A 6,504-nucleotide genomic window follows, 5' to 3' on the forward strand; every position below is an offset into this window, starting at 1 on the left:
CATTCTCTCCACACAAAAAGTTGTCCATGTTTTTTGTGAGAGATACATTAGAATGTAGCTTTTTTAGCTATTGCTTTAGTGCGGAATTTGTAAATCTACCTTAGTGAGGTACTCTGTTTGTATTGCTTATTTCATTTTAGGGTTTTGTATTAAGGTGTGGGTACACCTTGAGTTGTGAGAAAACACAATTGGTTGGATTCTGAACCAGTAAAAAGGATCGGGGGTTTCTCTTTAGCCTAGGACAAAAAAAAGGAGGGTGATCGGTTTGGTTCTCACCCGTAAGAGAGTCGGCGCAATAAAATACACAAGAAGGAGTCTTGGGGAGTGGAGTCGGGATTTCTGAACCACTATAAAAATTCATGGTGTCATCTCTCTCTCTACTATTTAATTTATGTATTTAAATTTCATTTGATTTTTTTGTTATTCTTAAATTTTTTTTTTTAAATCTACAAGTTCATAATTAACTCTATTCACCCCCCCTAATGCTGCCATTCCTACCATTGGTATCAGAGCGGGTAGCTCTTTTTTTTTTTAAACAATTTCATCTTTTTCTAAAACTGTTTTTTTATCTGGAATTTTTTTTTATTTTAAAAGAAAGTATTGGAAAATTGAGTTTTTGCATCGGTTTTACTAGAAAATAATTTTTCTTTGGAAGTTGCCTTTTCAAAACTACTTTTTCTTCACTTTTTTAATTCTGAAAATTATTTATTGTTTAAGAAAAAGTTTGCAAATTTGTTTTTCTTGAAGGTCACTTTATTGGAAAAATATTTGTTCTTTAGAAACCAAATCTTGAAAATTAGGTTGTCATTAAGATTCAACTTTTGAAAATTTGTTTCGTTTTGAAGAAAATTTTCACTTAATTTGGGCTTCTTTGAAAAATTATTTCCCTTTAAATCTCAATTTGTAATCATTACCTTTATTAAAAACTTAATTGTCCGTGATCATTTTCAATCTTGGCAAGCGGTGGGGTGTTTTGCGATTTTTTGTGCACAATTGGATTTCGTGCATGTTTTATTGCAATCGATTTTGATTGCTTGATTTCGTGGTCCAATTGCGCGTGGGTTTGAGACGTATCCGATCTTCGAATCTGGGGCGGTGCAATTGCACGTGGGTTTATCGTTCGGTGGAAACGGTGGGCGTTGTCAATTTCGTTTCAATTTCGTTTTCTGGTAGCAGTGGGGTTTGTCGGTCGGTGGAAGTGGTGGGCGTTTTTGTTCGTTTCTGGTTCATCGTCTTCCCACAGCGGTGTGAGCGGCTCGGTGTTCCTGTTCGTTCAGCGTCGTTCAGGCGGTGTGTGTGAGGCTGGATCATCGGTTTGTTAATTCGGTGGTTCATGCGATGAAGAAATCAAAGGGGTGGGGTGGCGCTCCGTTCAGGCCGTTGCAGAGTTCGTCGTCGGTGTCGGATCCGGCCATGGTGGGAGACGGCGCCGGAGATGGTGGTGGGTTGCGAGGAAACACTAGGGTTTTGCATGGGCCGCATGGTGGTGTTGGTGATGGGTTGGGCCGGCCTGCTGTTGGTTCTGGTTCGGTTTTAGCTGGTTCAATGGGTCCACCTCTTACTGCGGTGACTGGGCCCGGTTCGGTGACAGTTCCGGTTGGTTTGCGCGGTTCATCACTGGTTCAGGATGGTCCGTCTGGTTTTGCACCGGCCCCTCCCGGACCCGCTTCCATTCCTGCTGGTTTGACAGGTTTTCCGCCGGTTCTGCCTTGTTCTCCATCTGGTCTGGTTGGTTCCTCATTTCCGGCGCCGGTTCAGCATGGTTTCTTCCCAGTTCTGGCTGATTCGGCAGCTTTAAGGCCGGCTGTGCTTGTTCCAGCTCCGGTTCGCGCCAGTACTTCCTCGTCCCCTTTGGTTTCCTCAAGGGTTCAACTTGGTTCTGAGTTGGGGACCGTTCCGAGGTCCATTGGGACATGTTCTGTGGTTCACATGGCCGGTTCTTTGGACGGTTTGCCTCCTTGTGGCCCAGATTCGTGGCGCGGCCTTTTTGGCTCTTCTGGGGTGGCGTCTAGGCTTGAGTGTTATCCTCCAGTGCTGCTGGATGGGGAGCTCGTTGCGGTTCTCTCTAATGAAATTGTTAGTGAGGGGGAGAAGCTGTGGGCTAATTCCTTGGTGGGTCAATTTTTGGATTCTCGTCCTCCATTTTGCTGTTGTTTCCCGTTTGGTGTCTCGAATTTGGGCGAGTGTGGAGGAGCCGGTTATTACTTATCTGGATGATGGGCTCATTGTGTTCCAATTCATGCATGCTTCATCCTATGATTGGGTTCTGTCCCATGTGATTACGCTTGTTTACATGCGTAAAAAGAAGGTTTTAGATGCTGTTTTTACTATGTTTCGGCTTTGTTCCGGATTTTTCTCGATCATTTGAGTTCCAATTCATGCAAAATTCATATACTATGGTTTGTGGATGGCTTATGTTGTATTTATGACATTTTAGGACCATTTGGGAGTGCAAATTAATAAAAAGAAGCGAAAAGACGAAAAAACACCTCAGGAGGCGCCAGGCGCCTGGGATGCCTGCAGAAAAACAGGTTTTCTTCCAACTTTGCCCTTAATGAAACGCGTCTTCCAATGCGTTTTGGGGGTTCCAACCGATGCATACGTGTAGAAGAAGTGTTCCACTATCAGTTTGAGCACGATTTGGTCAGTCAAAGGAGTTGGAAATGGGTGATTCACCATCGTTTTAGGACCTACCTAACCAATTCTGCACAGCTATAAATTCCAGCAACTTCTCCACCAAATTCATCAAGCCTTGCTTCCTTCACTTGATCATTTTTAGTGTTTCTTTGTTGCTTTCTAAGTACTTTTGAGTTGCTTTCATTAGTTGCTTTTGGTTTTTAAATCCCGAGTACTTTACATTCTTTTATTGAGCTTTGTTTTGTTTCCATTTGTACTTAGTTATTTTCTACTTATTCAAATATATAAAAATCTAGCACTTTGCTTATCTTCTCTTTGCCTTTACTTTGTTTTTAGTTAAGAGAGTTGTGTTTTTGGAGGAAAGAGCACGTGACACTCTCCCTTGCTTGAAAGAGAAGGGCGAAGCTCTCAATCCCGATAAAAACTCTCCGTTAGTTAACTCTTGTTTTTCACACATGCATTCCACATTCAACCGTTTTACTTGCTGTATTTTCTTCAATATGTCTTTCTAAATTCCCGTCTCTAGCCCGGTTATGGATAGTTAGCCTTTTATGTCTAAAAAGGATTGCTAAGAAGTAGTGTTTTTACTTTCCATTCATTGCTCAACATGTTTTCCCAAAAAGTTAGGATTTAGAGAAGGCCACTGTAAGTCTTAACAAGTCAATACTGAAAAGGTTGCTTATTTGCATTGTTGAGTGGTTAAACCGAGGAGAGGAGCGCCTTAGACATAAGGGTTCCGCTTAAGTAGCCTAGACATAGGACCTTAACCCGAGGTTACGACTATTTCCATCCTAAAACTAAGATATATCTCATAATAGACATATTAGGGAATGTCTTAGGACTTTGAACTTGCTTAGACATAAGTAAAGTGAGAAGCGTAGTCGTTAGTTTCTAAAGTAAAATGCATATTGTCCTTAGCATGTCCTTGATTCTTTGTTGGCTAACTTGAAGTAAATCGGGCTAGGTTTTATCATTCTAAGTCCAAATCCCAAATCCAAACCATTATTTGTGACCACTTCCCATTTTACAAGAATCACTCATTCCAACAATCACTATTCTTTAAAACTTTAGAGTTTGGAAATTGTTTAGAAGTCCTTGAGGATCGATACTTGGATACTCCGTCCATTTTATATTACTCTGACAGGTGTGCGCTTGCATCTATATAATTGTTACCACGCTTAGCGCGTGCGTTCAGCATAAACACCCAGTCAAGTTTTTGGCGCCGTTGCCGGGGACTTTAGTTTTAAAATTATTTTCAAATTCTTTTAGTTTTTATTTTTGTGAATTGTTGTTGGGTGTAATTTCCATCCACCGTTTTTGTTCTATATTTTTGGTCGTTTATCTCACAAGGGTAAGTTAAAGTGCATGAGCACAAGATCTTTTCTTCTACCCCTTGACCCTGAGATTGAGCGGACCCTTCGAAAAACTCGAAAGGAGCAAAGACTTCGAAAACAACTAGAAAAGCAAAAAGAGAGAGAAGGTGAAATCAGTCCTGAAAGTGAGGTAGAGAGTACGAGCACATCGATGGCAGATATTCCACCTCGTGATCCGGTTGATCCACCTGCTGTTAACGGTAATATGAGGGATCATGCAAGAAATGATGAATTCAACCATATCCAGATGGCGGACAACAGAGACGTGGCAATGCGAGAATATGCCGCCACGGCTTTTCAGAACTTTGATTCAGGGATAGTCAACCCTATTCCAGCCCACGCAAACTTTGAGCTTAAACCAATGATGTTCCAAATGTTGCAGACAATTGGACATTTTGGAGGGCAGGAACATGAGGATCCACATGATCATCTGAAATCATTCATTCAAATTGCAAATGCATTTCGATTACCTGGTATAACAGACGATGCTCTGAGACTAACACTTTTTCCATTTTCTTTGAAGGACCAAGCTAGAGCATGGCTCAATGCATTTCCACCGGGATCCATCACCACATGGGGGTCGTTAGTGGAGAAGTTCTTAACAAAATTCTTCCCACCTACTCGCCACGCTGATATCAGAGAGGAGATCATCTCCTTTAGACAGTATGATCGTGAACCTGTTCACGAGGCGTGGGAGAGATTTAAAGAACTAATCAGGAAATGTCCGAACCATGGCTTGCCGGCATGCATCCAGATAGAACATTTCTTTAGAGGTTTAGATCATCCTACTAAGATGATGCTAAACAATGCTGCCAACGGAGCCTTTACAAAGAAGACATTCAACGAGATAGTTGACATCCTAAATGACTTAGCTTCACACAACGAACTATGGTGTTCGCAAAGATCTAGGGCAGCACCAAAGAAGCAAGATCCAGCTGGAGTTTTGGCTCTGGACATTGCGACCTCGATGCAAAAAGAGATGGTTACAATGAACCAGAGGCTGAAAGAGATGGCATTGGGAATAAAAAATCCATTAGCCACGCCGATACAACCTGTGCAGTCGGATTATTGCACTCCTGCCCCTGTTTGCCAAGTCAATGATCTCATTTGTTCATTTTGCAGTGAAAACCATATTTATGATAATTGTCCACATAACCCTGCTTCTGTTTTTTATGTAGGACATGGGAACAATAGGAACTTTAACCCATATTCGAACACCTACAACCCAGGTTGGAGGCACCACCCTAATTTCTCATGGGGAGGACAAGGAGGTTCGAGCGGTTTTAATCAAGGGCAGAGCCAACAGAACAAGCAGCCCTATGTTCCACCTACACAGCAATACATCCCACCACCGCAACAGCAGTACAATCAGAGAACACAGACTCCACCAGTTCAAAATAACAACTCAAATCTTGAGAATATGATGAAGGAGTACATGGCCCGAACCGACGCAGTGATACAATCCCAAGCGGCATCAATGAGGAATTTCGAGACCCAATTGGGACAGCTCGCCAATGAATTGAAGAATAGACCACAAGGTTCTTTTCCAGGCCATACTGAATTACCAAAACGAGAAGGGAAAGAACAGTGCAAAGCTGTCACCCTCAGGAGTGGACTGGCATATGATGGACCAACAATGCCAACAACAGATGTACAGATTCCGTCCACTAAACCAATTGTAAAGATACCAGAAAATCCAACAACACCAGAAAAAGAGAATATTAGAAAAGGTAATGAGGACACCCCGAGTGTTCCTCCACAGGTACAGCCTTCTTTTACTCCTACTCCCCCGTTTCCACAAAGATTAGTGAAGAAAAATAATGATTCCCAGTTTAGAAAATTTTTAGATATTTTAAAACAATTGCATATAAATATACCATTAGTAGATGCTCTAGAACAGATGCCAAATTATGCTAAGTTTTTGAAAGATATAGTTTCTAGGAAGAAAAAAATAGGAGAGCATGAACTGGTAGCCATGACAAAATGTAGTAGTGAAGCTGTAGGCAGCCCGCTACCCATGAAATGTAATGATCCTGGCAGTTTTACCATTCCATGTTCCATAGGAGGAAAAAACTTAGGTAGGGCATTATGTGATCTAGGCGCTAGCATTAATCTTATGTCATTATCAGTTTTCAAATCTTTAGGCATAGGAGAAGCTAGACCTACTACGGTTACCCTCCAACTAGATGATAGATCTATCATAAGACCTGAGGGAAAGATAGAAGATGTTTTAGTCCAGGTGGACAAATTCATTTTCCCTGCGGACTTTATCATTCTAGATTGCGAGGCAGACTTAGACGTTCCCATTATTTTGGGAAGACCATTTCTAGCCACTGGGGATACAGTTTTTAATGTAAGGAAGGGAGAAATTACAATGAGGGTAAATAATGAAGAAGTTAAATTTAACGTTCTAGATGCCATGAAATTACCAGGAGACTTTGAAGAGTGCTCTGCTATAAATAGCTTGAATCCTATTATGTTTGATGAGTTTTAT

At 41.5% G+C, this 6,504-nt stretch overlaps 1 non-coding gene across 1 annotated transcript; it reads right to left on the minus strand.

Moving 5' to 3' along the window:
• Positions 1 to 4,641: 4,641 nt before the first annotated feature.
• On the minus strand, positions 4,642 to 4,748 carry LOC148208140 (small nucleolar RNA R71). The gene has a single exon (XR_015789126.1). It is a non-coding gene; the product is annotated as a small nucleolar RNA R71 (small nucleolar RNA).
• Between the last annotated feature and the right edge of the window lie 1,756 nt (positions 4,749 to 6,504).

This window comes from Momordica charantia (assembly GCF_013281855.1).
Source record: "Momordica charantia cultivar OHB3-1 chromosome 11 unlocalized genomic scaffold, Mcharantia_2.0 BLBB01000011.1, whole genome shotgun sequence".
In the NCBI taxonomy this organism is placed as follows: Eukaryota; Viridiplantae; Streptophyta; class Magnoliopsida; order Cucurbitales; family Cucurbitaceae; genus Momordica; species Momordica charantia.